At 36.1% G+C, this 24,749-nt stretch overlaps 1 protein-coding gene across 1 annotated transcript in view; it reads right to left on the bottom strand.

Moving 5' to 3' along the window:
- Nucleotides 1-24,749, bottom strand: part of CATSPERE (catsper channel auxiliary subunit epsilon) — a 229,026-nt gene that overhangs the window by 107,965 nt on the left and 96,312 nt on the right. The gene's annotated exons all lie outside the window — the stretch shown is intronic.

The raw sequence follows: 24,749 nt of genomic DNA, 5'->3' as shown, positions 1-24,749 counted from the left end.
CACAGATTTAGAGAACAAACTTATGGTTACCAGGGGGGAAGCATAGAGGGGAGGGATAGTTAGGGAGTTTGGGATTGACATGTACACACTGCTATATTTAAAATAAATAACCAACAAGGGAAAAAAAATATAAGGATACTTCAAACATTATTTTTGGAATTCAAACTTCCTTGGTTAAAGAAAAGAGAGAACTTAAAATCTGAGACAAAACAATACTACCATTTTATGGACACTGTTAGAGAGGAAGGCCATGCACAGACTGCTACGTTTGAAATTCAGTGGGCGTAATTTCATTTAGGGAGTCAAGATCTCCCTTTCTCCCTCTCTCCCCTTCCCAACTGTTTCTAATTCTTAAAGATTTTTACTTAAAATGTAACTTCTATGTCCATGACAATCAACAGGAGTCTTTTGTGCACATCTTGTCTCCCTAAATAAATTTGTACATTTATTTAATGTACAAATATTTAGTCTATACTCAAACAGGATGTAGACAGAAATTGAAATGATAATTTAAAAAAAAACACCATTTGGGGTAAAAAGACATTTTACCAAACGAAGATTCAATTTAAAGCCTAGAACTTCTGTTGCTAAAAATGAGTGTGAAACAATTTTCAAAAGGGAAATAGATTAGAAACAAAATGATAAGCCCTTTATAGAAAAGACACAGCTATTCTCACTATTCTTGGCAGAGGGATGGGAAGGGGAATTTGTCATAAACACGATAGATGGGAATTCCAATAAGCCCCAGCCATGGAATGAGATTTCACCCACCCAAAACTCTTTCCTATAGATCTTCACTTAGTGCTTGGGTATAGTAAGTCAAGGTCTTGGGGCAAAGCAGGAAAGCTGAATAATCCCTCTGATGCATTCAGGGTCTCTCCCAAATATAAAGCAGTAACCTCCTGAAGACAGGGAGGGGGCAGGCAGCAAGGCAGCAAAGTTGAGAGAAATCCATCAGCATTCTGGATGCTCAGCTACCATAGACAGGGAATAGGATAAGAGAGCTGAGAAAAACTCTCCCTCTGAGATATGTGTGACCTTTACTGAAAGTATAAAGCAGTCTCCATGCTAAATTGGGGTCAGGGAATCAGGAGAGAGAGACAGAGATCTCCCAAGGCAAGAAAATCCAGGGGCTGATAAGAGAGGAAAGAGAAATCTTCAGTGATTAAGAAAAAAAAAAAAAGCTGGCAGCTAGACTATAGAGCAGAAATGGCTCTTCTAGGGTTTGGAAAGCTGGTGATTCAGTTGTGAAATATGAAGGGTTCTCTGGAATCCTCTCAGTGCTAAGATACCAGGCATGGCAAAAAAGAAAATAGCTATGATAAAACACTGAAGATCTAGTGGAAATATGGGAAAAAGAATGCAGAGATGGGGAATTACAGCTAAGATATGTAAATGATAAAAAAAAAAAACAGAATGGAAATGCTAGAAATTAAAAATATGCTACCAGGAATAAAGAAATTATTAGATGGATTTAAGAGTAAACTGAGAAAAGTAGAGGAAAAGAGCAATGAATTTGAAGAGAGGTTAATAGCATGTAACCAAACTGAAATACAAAGAAAAAAAGCAGAGTTGAAAAAATATTAACAGGTCATCTGAGATCTGTGGGACTACATTAAATGGTCTCATATATATGTTTTTTGAATCCAAGAAGAAGAGGAAAAAGAGAATGGTGCTGAAGAAGTATTTGAAGAAATAATGTCCAAGAACACCAAAAATTAATGAAAGACATAATCCCAGAAATCCAAGAAGTTCAATTGAACCTCAAACAGGATAAATACAAAGGAAATTACACTTAGGCACATAATAAAAGTGCTGAAAACCAAAGATAAAAGGAAAACTCTAAAGCAGCAACAAGTAAAAAGACACATTATATATTTGAGAACAATGACATGAATAATGACTCACTTCTTACCAAAAATGATGAAAACCACAAGATAATGGAATGATGTCTTTATAAATTGCTTGAAAAACAATTGAAAAACAACAAAAACCACCTGTCATCCTATAATTCTGTATTCGGTGGAAAATGTCCTTCATAAATGAAGGCAAAAAAATAAAGACACTTTGATACTGACAAATGCTGAGAGAACCTGCAATACAAGAAATTTTAAAGACATTCTTTAGGTTGAAGGGAAATGAAACCAGGAGGAACACTGGATGTACAGACACAGGAAGGTATACAAAAATCTTATTTTGCTATCAGTTTATATCTATATATCTTTATCACAATTGACTTTTTAAAGCAAAAATATTAACAAGGTATTTTGGGATTTATAGCATATTTAGAAATAAATATGAGACCAGAGTACAAAGGATGGGTGGGGTATAAATGGAGTTGTATAGTTATAAGGTTTTTACACTGTTGTGAAGTAAATTTTATTTAAATTTAGATTCTGATAAATTAAAGATGATTATTGTAAAGTCAAGGGCAACTACTAAAAAATAATTTTGAATTAAAAAAATCAATATAGGAGACAACATAGAAATACTGAAAATACATGATTCATCCAGAAGAAGACAAGAAAGAAAGGAACAAAGAACAAGAGGCATTAATAGAAAACAAATGCCAAGATGGCAGACTTAACCCCAACCTCAGCAACAGTTATATTAAACTTAAGTGAACGAACTATTAAAATGTGAAGGCAGATATTGTCACACTGGAGAAAAAGCAAGACCCTATATGCAGTTTACAAGAAATATAAAGTCACAGACAGGTTGATAGTAAAATAATAGAAAAACTTACATCAAATAAGCATGAAACATAAGAAAGCTAGTGCAGCTATATTATTATATATAAATAAAACCAAATGAAATATCACTTCACCCCTGCTAAAAGAGTTTAAATAATAATGATTGGACACACTAAAGGTTGGTGAGATGTGGAAGTAAATGAAAAAAGGCAGCTATAAATAATTTATAATGTCTTAATTACTATAGTTTTATAATAAATTTTGATACATGGTAGAAGAAATCCTTTGCCCCAACTCCCTCCTAACCCTCAGCCCTTTACTCCATCATATACATTTTAGAATCATTTTCTGATTTCAAAAAGTAATATTGTATCAGATCTATAGATAAGTTTAGGAAGGATCTAAAACTTTTAAAATATTCTGCATTCCAACAAAGATCTCATACATTTTTAGTGGAATTTATTTCTAGATAAGTTTTTTGTTCTACCCTGAATTGCCATATGACTTTTAGAATCAACTTCTCAATTTCTATAAAAGCCTGCTAGGATTTTAATTGAAGTTGTACTGCATTTCTCAAGAATTGACATTTTAACAATATTGAGTTTTTTCCACCTATGAACATGATACATCTCCCCTTGTAAGTCTTTTACTTCGCTCAATAATGTATGTAGTTTTTAAGTGTATATATTTGCACATCTTTTGTCAGATTTGCCCCTAAGTATTTAATATTTTTGAATCTATTTTAAACAGTATTTTTAAAATTTTCAATTTATGACTGTTCATTTATATGTTTATATATTTCATATACAAAATTAACTTGTTATATTTCATATAAAAATGTAATTGATTTTATACATTGATCATGTATACTGTAATCTGGTAAACACACTTATTAGCCCTGATAGCTTTTTGAAAAATAGATTTCATAAGCTTTTCTACATCTAATAATGTTTGAATAAAGACACTTTCCTTTTCAATACAATTCCTTTTATTTGTTTCTTAACTCACTGCACCTGTTAGAACTGTCAGTACAATGTTGAATAGAAGTGGTGTGGATAAACATTCTCAATTTGTTCTTTATTTTAAGCAAGAAAGGGAAGAAAGAAACAGAGGAACAAATGGTGTTAATAGAAAACAAATACCAAACGGTAAGTTTAACCAACAACAGCAATACTTACATTAAATCTGAGCAGACTAAATAGTCGTTTACCATTACACAATACTATCTTAAGGTTTTTCATAAAGGTTCCTTGTTAAGTTGAGAAAGTTCTCTTTTATTCTTAATTTGCTGATTTTTAAAATCAGTTGTGTATATTGGATTTTGTCAAATGCTTTTATGCACCTATTGAGGTGATCATATAGTTTTTCTTTTGTTATTTTCTAATAAGGTGAATTATGTTGATTGACTTTCTATTGTAAATCATGCTTTCATTCCTAAGATAAATCCCACTTGGTCATGATGTATTTTCCTTTTTATATATTTTTGGATCTGATTTACTAAAACTTTGTTTATAAGTTTTAAATCTTTGTTTATAAGAGATATTGGTCTGCAGTTTTATATTCTTGTAATGTGTTATTTATTCTTGGTTGTGGTATCACATAATGCTGGCTTCATAGAATAAATTGAGAAGTGTCCCCACCCACCCTTCAATTTTCTGAAAGAGTTTAGAAGTGGTGTCATTTATTTTAAAAATATATCACAGAATTCACTGATGAAATACTCTTGGTCTAAAGTTTTCTTTGTGAGAAGGTTTTTAAATAACAAATTCAATTTCTTTAATTGATATAGGGGTATTCATGTCACCTATTTGTCTTAGGGAAGCTTTGGTAGTTTGTGTAAATTTGTTTTAACTTTGTGTTTAAAGTTGTTTAACTTGGCCCCACTGTGAAACAGGTTGGCACCAGCAAAGAGCCCACCTGATCCATGCAGATAGCTATTCAGAAACCCAGCCCTGTCCTCCAATGGGCTGCAGAAGCCCTATACCCGTTGGGTCACACAGCCAACTGAGCAGAAAGCCTACCCTGCTCTTCAGTGGGCCCACAGCCACCATCCAAAGAGCAGCCTCACAGCCAACTTGGTGAGGTGCCAGCCCCACTGACCAGCACACTCACAGTAGTCAGCCCCACCACAACAGAAGTGTGTATTCAGCCTATATCAGGGCTACCACTAAAGCATATAGTTCTGGTGACCAGGGGGCCCATAGAATGTCTCCTACATAAAGCCGCTTCTATAAGATCAGGAAACATAACTGGCCTACCTAACACATAGAAGTAAAGAACAAAGAATTGGGATAATGAGACAGAGGAATATATTCCAAATGAAGAAACACAGCAAAATCCTAGAAATAGAATGAAGTGAAATGGAGATAAGCAATATATCTGATGAAGTGTTCAAGATAATGAATATAAAATGTTCAATGAATTTGGGAGAAGAATGAATGAACACAGTAAGAATTTCAACAGAGTTACAAAATATAAAAAAGAACCAAACAGAGCAGAATACAATGGCTGAAATTTAAAAATAGCCTAGAAGGAATCAACAGTCAATTAGAAGATACAGAGGAACAAATCAGTGATCAGGAAGACAGAGTACTGAAAACCACATGAACTGAACAGAAGAAAGAAAAGAATTTAAAAATGAGGATACTTTAAGAGACCTCTTGGACAACAGCAAGCATACTAACACTTGCATTATTGGGGAGAAGAGAGAAGGGAGGAGAAGAGAGAAAGAAAGAGGCAGAGACTTTTTGAAGAAATAAGAGCAGAAAACTTCACTAACCTGAGAAAAGAAACAGACATTCAGGTCCACAAAGCACAGAGAGTCCCAAACAAGATGAAGAGCAAGACAAGGTATAATTAAAATGACAAAAAATTAAAGATCAAGAGAGCATCTTAAAAGCAGCAAGAGAAAAGCAACTAGTTATATACAAGGAACTACCATAAAAGAATTACCTAACTTTTCAGGATAAATGCTACAGGACAGAAGGGAGTGGCACAATATATCGAAAGAGATGAAAGAAAAAAAAATGTACAACCAAAAATACCTGTCAAGGCTATAATTTAGATTTGAAGGAGGAATAGACTTTTACAGACAAAAGATAAAAGTGTTCAGCACCACTAAACTGGCTTTATAAGAAATGTTAAAGAAACTTCTTTAAATGGAAAAGAAAAGGCTACAACTAGAAATATAAAAATCATAAAAGGATACATATCACTGGTAGAGGCAAACATACAGTAAAGATAGTAGATCAGCCACTTATAAAGCTATTGGGAAGGTTTAAAGATAAAAGTAGAAAAATAATCTATATCCACAATAAGTAGTTAAGGGATACATAAACAATGTAAAAAAGACGTCAAAAACATTAAAAAAGGGGGTAGGTAAAAAGGTAGGTTGGTTAGAATGTGCTCAATTTTAGACCATCAACTTAAAATAATAGCACATCTATATATAGGTTGTTACATATGAACGTCATGGTAACTGCAAACCAAAAACCTATAATAGCTACACACAAATGGAATACAAACATAACACTAAAGATAGTCATCAAATCACAAGGAAAGTGAACAAAAGAAGAAGAAAGGAACAAAACAGAACTACAAAAACAAGTGGAAAACAACAAAATGGCAATACGTACATACCTATCAATATTATATAAATGGACTAAATGCTCCAATCAAAAGACATAGTGTAGCTAAATGAATACAAAAACAAGACCCATGTATAAGCTATTTACAAGAGACTCACTTCATATCTAAAGACACATGCAAACTGAAAGTTTATAACAGGCAAAATATTTATAACAATATTTATAACAGGCAAAATAGACTTTAAAACAAAGACCATAGCAAGAGACAAAGAAAGACATTACATAATGATAAAGGGATCAATCCAAGAAGAAGATATAATTATTGTCAGTATATATACACCCAACATAGAAGCACCTAAATACATAAAGCAAATATTAACACACATAAGAGAGAAACTGACAGTAATGTAATAAAAGTGGGGACTTTAAGACCTCAGTTATATCAACAGATAGATCATCTAGACAGAAAAACAATATGGAAGCCCTGGCCTTAAATGATACATTAGACCATATGGAATTAATTGATACACACAAAACATTTCATCCCCAAATAGCAGAACACCCATTCTTTTCAAGTACACATAGAAAATTCCCCAGGATAGAAAACAAGCTAGAGCAGAAAACAAGTCTCAATACATTGAAGACTGAAATCATATCAAGCATCTTTATAAACCACAATGGTATGAGACTAGAAATCAACTATAATTAAAACAAAACTGTAAAAAACACAAACAGGGCTTCCCTGGTGGTGCAGTGGTTGAGAATCTGCCTGCTAATGCAGGGGACATGGGTTCGAGCCCTGGTCTGGGAGGATCCTGCATGCCGTGGAGCAACTAAGCCCATGAGCCACAACTGCTGAGCCTGTGTGTCTGGAGCCTGTGCTCCGTAACAAGAGAGGCCGCGATAGTGAGAGGCCCATGCACCACAATGAAGAGTGGCCCCCGCTTGCTACAACTAGAGAAAGCCCTCACACAGAAACAAAGACCCAACACAGCAAAAATAAATTAATTCATTAATAAACTCCTACCCCCAACATCTTCTTTAAAAAAAACAAAAAAAACAAACACATGGAGTCTAAGCAACATGCTATTAAACATGCTTCTCCAATGTGTTGAAGAAATAAAAGAGAAAATAAAAAATCTGGATACAAATGAAAACAAAACCACAGTGATCCAAAATCTATGGGATACAGCAAAAGTAGTTCTAAGAGGGAACTTTATAGCGATACAAGCCTACCTTGGGAAACAAGGAAAATCTCAAATGATCTAACTTTACACCTAAAAGAACTAGAAAAAGAAGAATAAACGAAACCCAAAGTTTGTAGAAGGAAAGAAATAATGAAGGTCAGGGCATAAATAAATAAAAGCAGAGACTAAAAAGGCAATAGAAAAGATCAGTGAAACTAAGAATTAGCTCTCTGAAAAGATAAACAAAATTGATAAACCTTTAGCCAGGATCATCAAGAAAAAAAACGAGATAGCCCAAATCAATAAAATCAGAAACAAAAGAGAAGTGACAACTGATACCACAGAAATAAAAAGGAGCATAAGAGATTACTATTAACAATTACACACCAATGGAATGGACAATATGGAAAAATTGGATACACTCCTAGAACTTAACAACTACCCAAGAATGAATCAGGAAGAATGTATAAACAGACCATTTACCAGTAATTAATTTGAATCAGTAATTTTAAAAACTCTTAATAAACATAAAAATTACATGTGAATTTTATCAAACTTTAAAGAAAAGTTAACATCTGTCTTTCTAAAATTATTCCAAAAAACTGAAGAAGAAGGAATGGTTCTGAAATCATTCCAAAGGTTGCATTACATGGATACCAGAAACCAAAGACACCACACAAAAAGAAAATTACAGACTAATGTCACTGATAAACATTGATGCAAAATTCCTCAACAAAATATTAGCAAACCAAATGCAATAATACATTAAAAGGATCATACACCATGATCAAGTGGGATTAATCCAGGGATGCAAAAATGGTTCAATATTCAGAAATCAATCGATGTGGTATAATACATTAACAAACTGAAGAATAAAAATTATATTATGATCATCTCAATAGATGCAGAAAAACTTTTGACAAAATTCAGCATACTTTCATGATAAAAACTCTTAATGAAGTAGGTATAGAGGGAACACACCTCAACATAATAAACAGCATGTATGACAAACCCACAGCCAACACCAAACTAACAGTGAAAAGCTAAAAGTATTTCTTCTAAGATCAAGAATGAGACAAGGATGCCCACTCTCACAACTTTTATTCAACCTAGTAAAGGAAGCCATGGCAATCAAATATGAAAAAGAAATAGAAGGAATCCGAATTGGAAAGGAAGAAGTAAAACTGTCACTGCTTACAGGTGACATGAAACTATACATAGAAAATCCTATAGACTACTGACACCACCAAACAAACAAACAAACAAACAAAACCCCCCCCAAACCCCAGAAAACAAAAACCATTACAGCTAATAAATGAATTCAGTAAAGTTGCAGGAAGCAAAATTAATATAAAGAAACCTGTTGCTTTTCTACACACTAATAATGAACTATCAAAAAGAGAAATTAAGAAAACAATCTCATTTACAATGGCATAAAAAGATTAAATATCTAGGAATAAATCTAACCAAAAAGGTCAAGACTTGAAAAATATTAGACACTGATGAAAGAACTTGAAGACAACACAAAAATTGGAAAGATATACCATGCCTATGGATTGGAAGAAGTAATGTTGTTAAAATGACCATATTATTCAAGGCAATATATAGATTCAATGCAATCCATATCAAAATACCAATGGCTAACATAACATTGTAAGTCAACTATACTCCAATAAAATTTTTAAAATATTAAAAAAATACCAATGGCATTTTTTTTACAGAACAAGTAATTCTAAAATTTGTATGAAAATACAAAGTACCCCAAATAGCCAAAACAATCATAAGAACAAAGCTGGAGGAATTATGCTCCCTGATTTCAAACACTACATAGCTACAGTCATCAAAACAGTATGGTACTGGCACAAAAACAGACACAGAGATAAATAGAACAGAATAGAGGACCCCCAAATAACCCACACTTATATGATCAATTAATCTAAGACACAGGAGACAGAATATACAATGGGGAAAAGACAGCCTCTTCAGTAAATGGTTTTGCTGTCTGGCAAAACCAGACAGCAACATACAAAAAAATCAAACTCACATACAATCTCACACCACATATAAAAATAAACCCCAAATGGATGAAGATTTAAATATAAGACCAGAAACTGTAAAACTCCTAGAAGAAAACACAGTCAGTGTGCTCTATGACATGGATTTTAGCAGTATTTTGGGGGATCTGTCTCCTTGGTCAAGGGCAACAAAAGCAAAAGCAAACAAATGGTACTACATCAAACTAAAAAGCTTTTGCACAGTAAAGAAAACTATCAACAAAAGTAAAATGCAGCCTACTGAATAGGATATGTTTGCATATTATATACCCAATAAGGGATTAATATCCAAAATATGTAAAGAAATCATACAACTCAACATCATAAAACAAATAACAAAAATAGGCAGAGAACCTGATTAGACATTTTTCCAAGGAAGATATACAGATGGCCAACAGACACATGAAAGATGCTCAGCATTACTAATCATAAGAGAAATGTAAATTAACACCAAAATGAGATAACACCCCATAACTGTCAGAATGGCTATAGTTTAAAAGACAACAATAAGTGTTGGTGAGGATGTGGAGAAGAGGGAACTTTGTGTAGTGTTTGGCAGCATTGTAAATTGGTGCAGTTACTATGGAAAACAGTATAGAAGTTCTCAAAAAGTTAAAAATAGTACTGCAATATGATCCAGCAATTTCACTTCTGAATATTTACACAAAGAAAACAAAACCACTAATTTGAAAAGATATATACACACTAATGTTCACTGCAGCATTGTTTGTAATAGCCAAGATTTGAAAGCAGTTTCAGTGTCCATGGATAGATGAATAGATAAAAAATGATGTGATATAATCATAAAATAATATAATGGAAAATTGCTCTGCCATAAACAGAATGAAATCTTGCTATTTGTGAAACATGGATGCATCTAGAGGGTATGCTAAGTGAAATAAGTCAGATTAAGATAAATACTGTATGATCTTACTTATGTGTGAAATCTAAAAAACAAAACAAACACACACAACAAAATAGAACTAGACCCATAAATACAGAGAACAAACTGGTAGTTCTGGGGTGTGGTCGTGGAGGGGGGACTATGAAACAGATTAAGGGGGTTAGGAGGTACAAACCTCTGGTTATAAAATAAATAAGTCACAGGGGTGTAACAGATAGCATAAAGTATGTGGTCAATAATATTGTAATAACTTGTATGGGGACAGACGGTTAGTTTCTAGACTTACTGTGGTGATCATTTCATAATGTATGCAAATGTCAAATCACTAAGTGGTACACCTGAAAGTAACATAATATTGTACATTGACTATATTTTAACTTTAAAAAGTTGTTTAAAACACTCTTTTTTAAAATTAATTTTTATTATAGTTGTATTACAATGTTGTGTTAGTTTCTGCAGTACAGCAAAGTGAATCACCTATACTTATAAATATATCCCCTCCTTTTTGGATTTCCTTCCCATTTAGGTCACCAAAGAACAATGAGTTCCCTATGCTATACAGTAGATTCTCGCTAGTTATCTATTTTATACATAGTAGTGTATATATGTCAATCCCAATCTCCCAATTCATCCCCCCTTCCCCTCTTTTTTTTTTTTTTTTTTTTTTGCGGTATGCGGGCCTCTCACTGTTGTGGCCTCTCCCATTGCGGAGCACAGGCTGCGGACGTGCAGGCTCAGCGGCCATGGCTCACGGGCCCAGCCGCTCCGCGGCATGTGGGATCTTCCCGGACCAGGGCACGAACCCGTGTCTCCTGCATCGGCAGGCGGATTCTCAACCACTGCGCCACCAGGGAAGCCCCCCCCCTTCCCCTCTTTATGTCCATATGTTTGTTCTCTATGTCTGTGTCTCTATTTCTGTTTGCAAATTGGATAATCTTTAGAAATTTTCTAGATTCCACACATATGTAATAATATAGGATATTTGTTTTTCTCTTTTTGACTTACTTCACTCTGTACAACAGTCTCTAGGTCCATCCATGTCTCTGCAAATGGCATAATTTTGTTCCCTCTTATGGCTGAGTAATATTCCATTGTACACATGTACCACATCTTTATCCATTCCTCCACTGATGGACATTTAGGTTGCTTCCAAGTCCTGACTATTGTAAATAGTGTTGTAATGAACACTGGGGTGCATGTATCTTTTCAAATTATGTTTTTCTCAGGGTATATGCCCAGTAGTGGGATTGCTGGGTCATATGGTAGTTCTATTTTTAGTTTTCTTAAGGAACCTCCATACTGTTCTCCATAGTGGCTGTATCAGTTTACTTTCCCACCAAGAGTGCAAGAGAATTCCCTTTTCTACACCCTCTCCAGCATTTGTTGTTTGTAGATTTTCTGATGATACCCATTCTGACTTGTACCTCATTGTAGTTGTTTGCATTTCTCTATTAGTGATGTTGAGCATCTTTTCATGTGCCTCTTGGCCATCTGTATGTCTTCTTTGGAGAAATGTCTATTTAGGTCTTCTGCCCATTTTCTAATTGGGTTGTTTGTTTTTTTGATATTGAGCTGTTTGTATATTTTGGAGATTAATCCCTTGTCAGTTTCTTCATTTGCAAATATTTTCTCCCATTCAGAGGGTTTTCTTTTCACCTTGTTTATGGTTTCCCTTGCTGTGCAAAAGCTTTTAAGTTTCATTAGGTCCCATTTATTTATTTTTGTTTTTATTTTCATTATTCTAGGAGATGAGTCAAAAAAGATCTTGCTGTGATTTATGGCAAAGAGTGTTTTGCCTACATTTTCTAGGAGTGTTACAGTGTCTGGCCTTACATTTAGGTCTTTAATCCATTTTGAGATTATTTTTGTGTATGGTGTTAGGGAGTGTTCTAATTTCACTCTTTTACATGTAGCTGTCCAGTTTTCCCAGCAGCACTTATTGAAGAGGCTGTCTTTTCTCTGTTGTATATTCGAGCCTCCTTTAGCAAAAATGAGGTTACCATATGTGCATGAGTTTATCTCTGGGCTTTCTATTCTGTTCCACTGATCTATATTTCTGTTTTTGTGCCAGTACCATACTGTCTTGATTACTGTAGCTTTGTAATATAATCTGAAGTCAGGGAGCCTGATTCCTCCAGTTCCGTTTTTCTTTGCCAAGATTGCCTTGGCTATTCGGGGTCTTTGGTGTTTCCATACAAAATGTGAAATTTTTTGTTCTAGTTCTGTGAAAAATGCCAGTGGTGGTTTATTAGGGATTGCATTGAATCTGTAGATTGCTTTGGGTGGTATAGTCACTTTCACAATGTTGATTGTTCCAGTCCAAGAACATGGTATATCTCGCCATCTGTTTGTATCATCTAATTTCTTTCATCAGAGTCTTATCGTTTTCTGCATACAGGTCTTTTTTCTCTTTAGGTAGGTTTATTCCTAGGTATTTTATTCTTTTTGTTGCAGTGGTAAATGGGTATGTTTCCTTAATTTCTCCTTCAGGTTTTTCATCATTAGTGTATAGGAATGCAAGAGATTTCTGTCCATTAATTTTGTATCCTGCTGCTTTACCAAATTCATTGATTAGCTCTGGTAGTTTTCTGATAGCATCTTTAATATTCTCTATGTAGAGTATCATTTCATCTGTAAACAGTGACAGCTTTACTTCTTCTTTTCTGATTTGGATTCCTTTCATTTCTTTTTCTTCTCTGATTGCTGTGGTTAAAACTTTCAAAACAATGTTTAAAAACAATGGTGAGAGTAGGCAACCTTGTCTTATGCCTGATCTTAGTGGAAATGGTTTCAGTTTTTCACCATTGAGGACGATGTTGGCTGTGGGTTTGTCATATATGACCTTTATTATGTTGAGTTAAGTTCCCTCTATGCCTACTTTCTGCAGGTTTTTTATTATAAATAGGTGCTGAATTTTGTCAAAAGCTTTTTCTGCATCTGTTGAGATTATCACATGGTTTTTATTCTTCAATTTGTTAATATGCTGTATCCCATTGATTGATTTGCATATATTGAAGAATCCTTGCATTCCTGTGATAATCCCCACTTGATCATGGTGTATGATCTTTTTAATGTGCTGTTGGATTCTGTTTGCTAGTATTTTGTTGAGGATTTTTGCTTCTATGTTGATCAGTGATATTGGCCTGTAGTTTCCTTTCTTTGTGACATCTTTGTCTGGCTCTGGTATCTGGGTGACGGTGGCTTTGTAGAATGAGTTTGGGAGTGTTCCTCCCTCTGCTATATTTTGGAAGAGTTTGAGAAGGATTGGTGTTAGCTTGTCTTTAAATGTTTGACAGAATTCGCCTGTGAGCCATCTGGTCCTGGGCTTTTGTTTGTTAGAAGATTTTAAATCACAGTTTCAATTTCAGTGCTTGTGATAGGTCTGTTTATATTTTTTATTTTTTCCTGGTTCAGTTTTGGAAGGTTGAGCTTTTCTAAGAATTTGTCCATTACTTCCAGGTTGTCCATTTTATTGGCATGGAGTTGCTTGTAGCAAACTTTCATGATCCCCTGTACTTCTGCAGTGTCTGTTGTTACTTCTCCTTTTTCATTTATAATTCTGTTGATTTGAATCTTCTCCCTTTTTGTCTTGATGAGCCTGGCTAATGGTTTATCAATTTTGAATATCTTCTCAAAGAACCAACCAGCTTCTAGTTTTATTGATCTTTGTTATTAGTTCCTTCATTTCTTCATTTTTTTATGATCTGATATATATGATTCCTTTCCTTCTGCTAACTTGGGGTGTTTTTGTTCTTTTTTCTCTGATTGCTATAGGTATATGGTTAGGTTATTTATTTGAGATGTTTCTTGTTTCTTAAGGTAGGATTGTATTGCTAAAACTCCCCTCTTAGAACTGCTTTGGCTGCATCCCATAGGTTTTGGGTGGTCGTGTTTTTATTGTCATTTATTTCCAGGTATTTTTTGATTTCCTCTTTGATTTCTTCAGTGATCTCTTGGTTATTAAATAGTGCATTATTTAGCCTCCATGTGTTTGTATTTTTACATATATTTTTCCTGTAATTGATATCTAGTTTTATAGTGTTGTGGTCAGAAAGGATACTTGGTATGACTTCAATTTTCTTAAATTTACCAAGGCTTGACTTGTGAACCAAGATATCATCTATCTGGCAGAATGTTCCATGAGCTCTTGATAAGAAAGTGTATTCTGTTGTTTTTGGATGGAATGCCTATAAATATCAATTAAGTCTATCTTGTTTAATATATCATTTAAAGCTTATGTTTCCTTATTTATTTTCATTTTGGATGATCTGTCCATTGGTGAAAGTGGGTTGTTAAAGTCCCCTACTATAATTTTGTTACTGTGGATTTCCCCTTTTATGGCTGTTAGCATTTGCATTATGTATCGAGGTGCTCCTATTTGGGGTGCATAAGTATTTACAATTGTTATATCTTCTTCTTGGATTGATCCCTTGATCATTATATAGTGTCCTTCCTTGTCTCTTGTAATAGTCTTTATTTTAAAGTTTATTTTGTCTGATATGAGAATTGTAACTCCAGCTTTCTTTTGGTTTCCATTTGCATGGATTATCATTTTCCATTCCCTCACTTTCAGTCTGTACATGTCCCTAGGTCTGAAGTGGGTCTCTTGTAGACAGCATATATATGGGCCTTGTTTTTGTATCCATACAACCAGTCTATGTCTTTTGGTTGGAGCAATTAATTATTTATATTTACGGTAATTTTTTTTTTTTTTTTTTTTTTTTTTTTTTTTTTTGCGGTACACGGGCCTCTCACTGCTGTGGCCTCTCCCATCGCAGAGCACAGGCTCTGGATGTGCAAGCTCAGCGGCCATGGCTCACAGGCCCAGCTGCTCCACGGCATGTGGGATCCTCCCGGACTGAGGCACGAACCCATGTCCTCTGCATCGGCAGGCGTACTCCCAACCACTGCGCCACCAGGGAAGCCCTAAGGTAATTATTGATATGTATGTCCCTATTACCATTTTCTTAATTGTTTTGGGTTTGTTATTGTAGGTCTTTTCTTTCTCTTGTGATTCCTGCCTACAGAAGTTCCTTTAGCATTTGTTGTAAAGCTGTTTTGGTGGTGCTGAATTCTCTTAGCTTTTGCTTGTCTGTAAAGTTTTAATTTCTCTGTCGAATCTGAGTGAGATCCTTGCTGGGTAGAGTAATCTTGGTTTTAGGTTTTTGCCGTTCATCACTTTAAATATGTCCTGCTACTCCCTTCCAGCTTGCAGAGTTTCTGCTGAAAGATCAGCTATTAACCTTACGAGGATTCCCTTGTATGTTATTTGTTGTTTTTCCCTTGCTGCTTTTAATATTTTTTCTTTGTATTTAATTTTTGATAGTTTGATTAATATGTCATGGCGTGTTTCTCCTTGGATTTCTCCTGTATGGGACTCTGTGCACTTCCTGGACTTGATTGACTACTTCCCATATGAGGGAAGCTTTCAACCATAATCTCTTCAAATATTTTCTCATACCTTTTTCCTCTTCTTCTGGGACCCATATAATTCGAATCTTGGTGCGTTTCATGTTGTCCCAGAGGCCTCTGAGACTGTCCCTCAATTCTTTTCATTCTTTTTTCTTTATTCTGCTCTGCAGTAGGTATTTCCACTCTTTTATCTTCCAGGTCACTTATCCGCTCTACTGCCTCAGTTTTTCTGTTATTGCTTCCTTCTAGAGAATTTTAAATTTCATTTATTGTGTTGTTCATCATTGTTTGTATCTTCTTTAGTTGTTCTAGGTCCTTGGTAAACGTTTCTTGTATTTTCTCCATTCTATTTTCAAGGTTGTGGATCATCATTACTATCATTACTCTGAATTTCTTTTCAGGTACACTGCCTATTTCCTCTTCATTTGTTGTTCTGGTGGGTTTTTACCTTGCTCCTTCATCTGCTGTGTGTTTCTCTGTCTTCTCACTTTGCTTAACTTACTGTGTTTGGGGGTCTCCTTTTCATAGGCTGCAGGTTCATACTTCCCGTTGTTTTTGGTGTCTGCCCCCAGTGGCTAAGTTTGGTTCAATCAGTTGTGTAGGCTTCCTGGTGGAGGGGACTAGTGCCTGTGTTCTGGTGGATGAGGCTGGATCTTGTTTTTCTGGTGGGCAGGTCCACATCCAGTGGTGTGTTTTGGGGTGTCTGTGACCTTATTATGATTTTAGGCAGCCTCTCTCCTAATGGGTGAGGTGGTGTTCCTGTCTTGCTAGTTGTTTGGCATAGGGTGTCCAGCACTGTAGCTTGCTGGTCTTTGAGTGGAGCTGGGTCTTGGCATTGAGATGGACATCTCTGTTGCTGTTTGATATTACATGGAGCTGGGACGTCTCTGGTGGTCCAATGTCCCGAACTCGGCTCTCCCACCTTAGAGGCACAGGTCTGATGCCCAGCCAGAGCACCAAGACCCTGTCATCCACATGGCTCAGAATAAAAGGGAGAAAAAAAAAAAAAGAAAGAAAGAAAAAATAAAATAAACTTATTAAAATTCAAAATAATTAAAAATAAAAAAAATTTTAAAAAAGAAAGAAAAAAGAAAGAAGAGAGCTACCAAATCATAAAACAAATCCACCAATGATAACATGTGCTAAAAACTATACTAAAAGGAAAACAACAACAACAAAAGCCAGCCAGACAGAACCCTAGGACAAATGTTTAAAGCAAAGCTATACAGACAAAATCATACACAGAAGGATACACATACACACTCACAAAAAGAGACAAAGGAAAAAAAATATATCATTGCTCCCAAAGTCCATCGCCTCAACTTGGGATGATTCATTGGCTATTCAGGTATTCCACAGATTTAGGGTACATCAAGTTGATTGTGGAGATTTAATCTGCTGCTCCTGAGCCTGCTGGGAGAAATTTCCCTTCTCTTCTTTGTTCGCGCAGCTCCTGGGGTTCAGCTGTGGATTTGGTCCTGCCTCTGCATGTAGGTCACCTGAGGGTGTCTGTTCCTGCTCAGACAGGACAGGGTTAAGGGAGCAGCTGATTTGGGGGCTCTGGCTCACTCAGGCCAGGGAGAGGGAGGGGTATGGAATGTGGGGAGAGCCTGCAGTGGCAGAGGCTGGCGTGACGTTGCAACATCCTGAGGTTTGCCATGTGTTCTCCCAGGGAAGTTGTTCCTGGATTACAGGACCCTGGCAGTGGCAGGTTGCACAGGCTCCTGGGAGGGGAGGTGTGGACTGTGACCTGTGCTTGCACACAGGCTTCTTGGTAGCTGCAGTAGCAGCCTAAGCATCTCATGCCCGTCTCTGGGGTCCGTCCTGATAGCCACAGCTTGTATCTGTCTCTGGAGCTCATTTAGGTGACAGTCTTAATCCCCTCTCCTCACGCACCACAAAACAAAGAGCCAAAAAATGTGTCTTGCCTCTTCGGCAGCTCCAGACTTTTTCCAGGACTCCCTCCTGGCTAGCTGTGGTGCATTAGTCCCTTTCAGGCTGTGTTCACGCAGCCAACCCCAGTCTTCTCCCTGGGATCTGACCCCTGAAGCCAGAGTCTGAGCTCTCAGCCCCCAGCCGCCCTAGAGGTTGAGTAGACAAGCCTCTTGGGCTGGTGAGTGCTGGTCGGCACCAATCCTCTGTGCAGGAAGCTCTCCACTTTGCCCTCTGCACCCCTGTTGCTCTACTCTCCTCTGTGGCTCTGAAGCTTCCCCCCTCCGCCACCTGCAGTCTCCGCCCATGGAGGGGCTTCTAGTGTGTAGAAACCTTTCTTCCTTCACAGCTCCCTCCCACTTGTGCAGGTCCTGTCCATATTCTTTTGTCTCTGTTTTTAATTTTTTCTTTTGCCCTACCCATGTACGTGGGGAGTTTCTTGCTTTCTGGGAGGTCTGAAGTCTTCTGCCAGCATTCAGTAGGTGTTCTGTAGGAGTTGTTCGATATATAGATATATTTCTGATGTATTTGTGGGGAGGAAGGTGATCTCCACATGTTGACACTACTCCTATCCTTTTATTTTATGCTATTTTTGCCTTTACATATAAAGTAAGTTTCTTGTAGGCACCATATAGTTGGGTCTTGCTCTTTATGATCTGATAATCTCTGACTTTTAATTATAATGTTTGGATCATTTACACTTATTTATTTATTTAAAAATATTTATTTATTTATTTGTCTGTGTTGGGTCTTAGTTGCAGCATGTGGGATCATCATTGCTGCATGCAGTATCCTCATTGTGGCATGCAGGATCTTTAGTTGCAGCATGCAAACTCTTATTTGTGGCATGTAGGATCTAGTTCCCTGACCAGGGATCAAACCCAGGCCCCCTGCATTGGGAGCATGGCGTCTTAGCCGCTGGACCATCAGGGAAGTCCTGGATCATTTCCATTTAATTGATTATTTATATGGTTAGGTTTAACTCTATTATCTTCTTTGTTTTCTACCTGCCCCAGCTTTTCTTTTTATTCTTTTCCCTCTTGTTTGAGATTAATGGAATACTTTTTATGATCACATAGCATAATTTTTAATTTTGTCATTTTAGTGGTCACTGTAGGGCTGATAATATACATCTTTAGGGACTTCCCTGGTGGTCACGTGGCTAAGACTCCATGCTCCCAATGCAAGGGACCTATGTTTGATCCCTGGTCAGGGAACTAGATCCCACATACTGCAACTAAGAGTTTGCATGCTGCAACTGAAGATCCCACATGCCTCAGCTAAAGATTACGCATGTCACAACTAAAAGATCCCACATGCCACAGCTAAAGATCCCACATGCCACAACTAAAAGATCCTACATGCTGCAGCAAAAGATCCCACATGCCACAGCTAAAGATCCCACATGCCACAATTAAATATCCTGGATACCGCAACTAAACATCCTGAATGTGGCAACTAAGACCCAGTGCAGCCAAATAAACAAATAAGTAAATAAATATTTTAAAAATATGTAGATCTTTAACTTCCCTCAGATCGTTAAGTGATATTATACCACTTCAAATACAGTATAAAATATTGCAAAAGTGTATTTCCACTTCTCCCCTCTTGTCGTTGTCATACATTTTATTTTTACATATGTTATAAACTCTAAACTACATTGTTACTATTTTTGTTTAAACACTTATCTTTAAGATTTAAATAATAATAAGAAATATTATAAATGTAATCTCATAGATACCATTTCCGGTGATTTTCACTTCTTTGTGTAGGTCCACAGTTCCATCTGGTATCATTTTCCTTCCACTCAAAGGGCTTCCTTTAGCACATTTCTTCTTTGTGGATGTGCTAGTGATGAATTAGCCCAACTTTAGTATGTCTGAAAAAGTATTTTCACTTCATTTTTGAAAGATATTTTCATGGCTTTAGAATTCTATATTTGAAAGATGTTGCTCCACTGTCTTTTCACTTGCATTGTTTCCAATGAGAAATTTGATGTCATACTTATCTTTGTTCCTTCGTATATAAAATATTTTATTCATCTGACTGCTTTTAAGATTTATCTCTTTATCATTAGCTCTGAGTAATTTGATTATGTGTCTTGGTATAGTTTTCTTCATTTTTCACATGCTTGGGGTTCACTGAGCATTTTAGATCTTTAGGTTTCAGTTTTAATCAAATTTGGATCATTTTGGCCATTAATTTTTCAAAAAATATTTTTGTGCCTCTTTCCTCCTTCAAGAATTCCAAGTACATCCATATTAGGCTGCATGAAGTTTCACAATCACTGTGAGGTTCTTTTTATTTTATTTATTTATTTTTGGTCTTGTATTCTCTGTATTTCATTTTGAATAATTTCTACTGCTGTGTTTTGGTGTTCAGTAATCCTTTCTTCTATAATGTCTTCTGGTAATCACATCCAATGTCCTTTTTAAAAACCTCTGACAAAGAAGTTTTCATCTTTCAAAGTTTGATTTGGGTATTTTCTTAAATATAAAATATATTCCTATCTCTACTTTATATGCTTTTTCCTCTCTAGCTTTTGAATATATGAAACACAGCTATCTCTTTTAACATCCTTGTCTGCTAATTCTAACATCTGCATCAGTTTGGGTTCAATTTTGGTAAGTTAATTTTTCTCTTCAACATGGGTTATATTTTTTATTGAATGACAGAAATCGTGACTATTACCTAGTTGGGTGCTGAATATTTTTAAAAAATATTCTTGAGTTTTGGGATCCTCTGGTGGCGCAGTGGTTGAGAGTCTGCCTGCTGATGCAGAGGACACAGGTTGATGCCCTGGTCCGGGAAGATTCCACATGCCACAGAGCAGCTAGGCCTGTGAGCCATGGCTGCTGAGCCTGTGCATCGGGAGCCTGTGCTCTGCAATGGGAGAGGCTACAACAGTGAGAGGGCCGTGTACCGCAAAAATAAATAAATTATATATATATATATATATTTTTTTTTTTTCTTGAGTTTTGTTCTGAGATGCCCTAAGTTACTTTAAAACAGCTGGATACTTTTGGGGCTTTTTTGTTTAAGAATTATTAGATGGGACCAGAGAAGCACTTTGTCTAGTGATAATTATTCTCAGTAGTGATGCAAGACCCTTAGGAGCACTCTACTCAATCCCCCATGAATTGTTATGTGTGTTTTCAGTCTGGCTGGTTAGAACAAGTACTGTTCCCATCCCTGTATGAGCTATAAATTCAATTCCCTAGTCCTTTCATTTGGTTCTTTCCCCAGAATTGGATAATTTCCCCACAAATATAGACTGATTGACATGCTGCTGAATACATGAGGGGGGCCCTTGGCAAATCTCTAGAATTCTGTGTGCAGCTCTTTATCATTGCTATTCTGCTTTGCAAGCTCCAGCCACCTTTCCTCTCCTGACTATGAGTTCCATTTCCTCAACTAAGTGAATCTGCTGGACTCTGTCTCAGTATCCTATGTCACTGTTCCCTGGTCTGGGAACTTTCTCAAGACATTAAGCAGGGGCAATTGCAGGGCTTATCTTGATTTCCAATGTTTTTGAATATATAAAGCATTGTTTCATATTACTTTCTGCTATTGTTTCATGCTGCAACATAAATATATATATGTATATATATACATATATATACCCTATTTTTTATTCTATCTTGTGCAGAAGTGGAAGATTCTAATATAAGCACTTAATGCTATAAATTCCATTTTAGGCACTGCTTTAGGAGAACTCCATAAAATCTGACATATTATATCTTCACTTTCATTCAGTTAAAAGATTTTCTAAAGACACTGATGAAGAGACCTTCGAGATGGTGGAGGAGTAAGACGTGGAGATCACCTTCCACCCACAAATACATCAGAAATACATCTACATGTGGAACAACTCCTACAGAACACCTACTGAATGCTGGCAGAAGACCTCAGACCTCCCAAAAGCCATGTGGTTGACAGGGTCTTGATGCTCTGGCCAGTATCAGGCCTATGCCTCTGAGGTGGGAGAGCTGAGTTCAGGATGTTGGTCCACCAGAGACGTCCCAGCTCCACATAATATCAAAATCTCTCCCAGAGATCTCCATCTCAATGCTAAGAGCCAGTTACACTCAACGACGAGCAAGCTACAGTGCCAGACAACCTATGCCACACAACTAGCAAGACAGGAACACATCCTCACCCATTAGCAGAGAGGTTGCCTTAAATCATAAATAATGTTAGAGACACCACAAATCACACCACCAGAAGTGGTCCTGCCCACCAGAAAAACAAGATCCAGCCTCATCCACCAGAACACGCACTAGTCCCCTCCACCAGGAAGCCTACAGAACCCACTAAACCAACCTTAGCCACTGGGGGCAGACACCAAAAACAATGGGAACTACGAACCTGCAGCCTGTGAAAAGGAGACCCCAACACAGTAAGTTAAGCAAAATGAGAAGACAGAGAAACACACAGCAGATGAAGGAGCAAGATAAAAACCCACCAGACCAAACAAATGAAGAGGAAATAGGCAGTCTACCTGAAAAAGAATTCAGAGTGATGATAGTAATGATGATCCACAATCTTGGAAATAGAATGGAGAAAATACAAGAAACATTTAACAAGGATATAGAAGAACTAAAGAGCAAACAAACAATGATGAACAACACAATAAATGAAATTAAAAATTCTTTAGAAGGAATCAATAGCAGAATAACGGAGGCAGAAGAACGGATAAGTGACCTGGAAGATAAAAGAGTGGAAATAACTACTGCAGAGCAGAATAAAGAAAAAAGAATGAGGAGAATTGAAGACAGTATTAGAGACCTCTGGAACAACATTAAACGCACCAACATTCGAATTATAGGGGTCCCAGAAGAAGAAGAAAAAAAGAAAGGGACTGAGAAAATATTTGAAGAGATTATAGTTGAAAATTTCCCTTACATGGTAACAGAAATCGTCAATCAAGTACAGGAAGTGCAGAGAGTCTGATACAGGAAAAACCCAAGGAGAAACATGCCAAGACACTTATTAATCAAACTATCAAAAATTAAATGCAAAGAAAAAATATTAAAAGCAGTAAGGGAAAAACAACAAATAACATACAAGGGAATCCCTATAAGGTTAACAGCTGATCTTTAGAAGGAACTCTGCAAGCCAGAAGGGAGTGGCAGGACATATTTAAAGTGATGAAATGGAAAAACCAACAATGAAGAATATTCTACCCAGCAAGGATCTCATTCAGATTCGATGGAGAAATTAAAACATTTACAGACAAGCAAAAGCTAAGAGATTTCAGCACCACAAAACCAGCTTTACAACAAATGCTAAAGGAAATTCTCTAGGCAGGAAACACAAGAGAAGGAAAAGACCTACAATAATAAACCCCAAACAATTTTAAAAATGGTAATAGGAACATACATATTGATAACTATCTTAAATGTAAATGGATTAAATGCTCTGACCAAAAGACACAGACTGGCTGAATGGATACAAAAACAAGACCTGTATATATGCAGTCTAGAAGAGATCCACTTCAGACCTAGGGACACATACAGACTAAATGTGAGGGGATGGGAAAAGACATTCCATGCAAATGGAATTCAAAAGAAAGCTGGAGTAGAAATTCTCATATCAGACAAAATAGACTTTAAAATAAAGACTATTACAAGAGACAAAGAAGGACACTACATAATGATCAATGGATCAATCCAAGCAAAAATATAACAATTGTAAATATTTATGCACCCAACACAGGAGCACCTCAATACATAAGGCAAATGTTAACAGCCATTAAAAGGGAAATCAACAGTAACACAATCATAGAAGGGGACTTTAACAACCCACTTTCACCAATGGACAGATCATCCAAAATTAAAATAAATAAGGAAAGACAAGCTATAAATGATACATTAAACAAGATGGACTTAATTGGTATTTATAGGACATTCCATCCCCAAACAACAGAATACACTTTCTTCTCAAGTGCTCATGGAACATTCTCCAGGATAAATCATATCTTGGTTCACAAATCAAGCCTTGGTAAATTTAAGAAAATTGAAATCATATCAAGTATCTTTTCCAACCACAATGCTATGAAACTAGATATCAATTACAGGAAAAAAATCTTTACAAAATAGAAACACATGGAGGCTAAATAATACACTACCCAATAACCGAGAGATCACTGAAGAAATCAAAGAGGAAATAAAAAAATACCTAGATACAAATGACAATGAAAACATGATGACCCAAAACTTACGGGATGAAGCAAAAGCAATTCTAAGATGGAAGTTTATAACAATACAATCTTACCTCAAGAAACAAGAAACATCTGAAGTAAAGAATCTAACCTTACACCTAAAGGAACTAGAGAAAGAAAAACAAGAAAAACCCAAAGTTAGCAGAAGGAGAGAAATCATAAAGTTCAGATCAGAAATAAATGAAAAAGAAATGAAGGAAATGACAGCAAAGATCAATAAAACTAAAAGCTGTTTCTTTGAGAAGATACAAAATTGATAAACCATTAGCTAGATTCATCAAGAAAAAAAGGGAGAAGACTCAAATCAACAGAATTAGAAATGAAAAAGAAGTAACAAATGACACGGCATAAATACAAAGGATCATGAGAGATTACTACAAGCAGCTATATGCCAATAAAATGGACAACCTGGAAGAAATAGACAAATTCTTAGAAAAGCACAACCTTCCAAGACTGAACCAGGAAGAAATAGAAAATATAAGTAGACCAATCACAAGCACAGAAATTGAGAATGTGATTAAAAATCTTCAAACAAACACAAGCCCAGGATCAGATGGCTTCACAGGCAAATTCTATCAAACATTTAGAGAAGAGCTAAGACCTTTCCTTCCCAAACTCTTCCAAAATATAGCAGAGGAAGGAACTCTCCCAAACTCATTAGATGAGGCCACCATCACCCTGATACCCCAAACAGACAAAGATATCACAAATAAATAAAATTACAGGACAGTATCACTGATGAACATACATGCAAAAA

Source organism: Kogia breviceps, chromosome 1, assembly GCF_026419965.1.
Source record: "Kogia breviceps isolate mKogBre1 chromosome 1, mKogBre1 haplotype 1, whole genome shotgun sequence".
Lineage (NCBI taxonomy): Eukaryota > Metazoa > Chordata > Mammalia > Artiodactyla > Physeteridae > Kogia > Kogia breviceps.
This window is presented reverse-complemented; position numbering and strand designations above follow the sequence as displayed.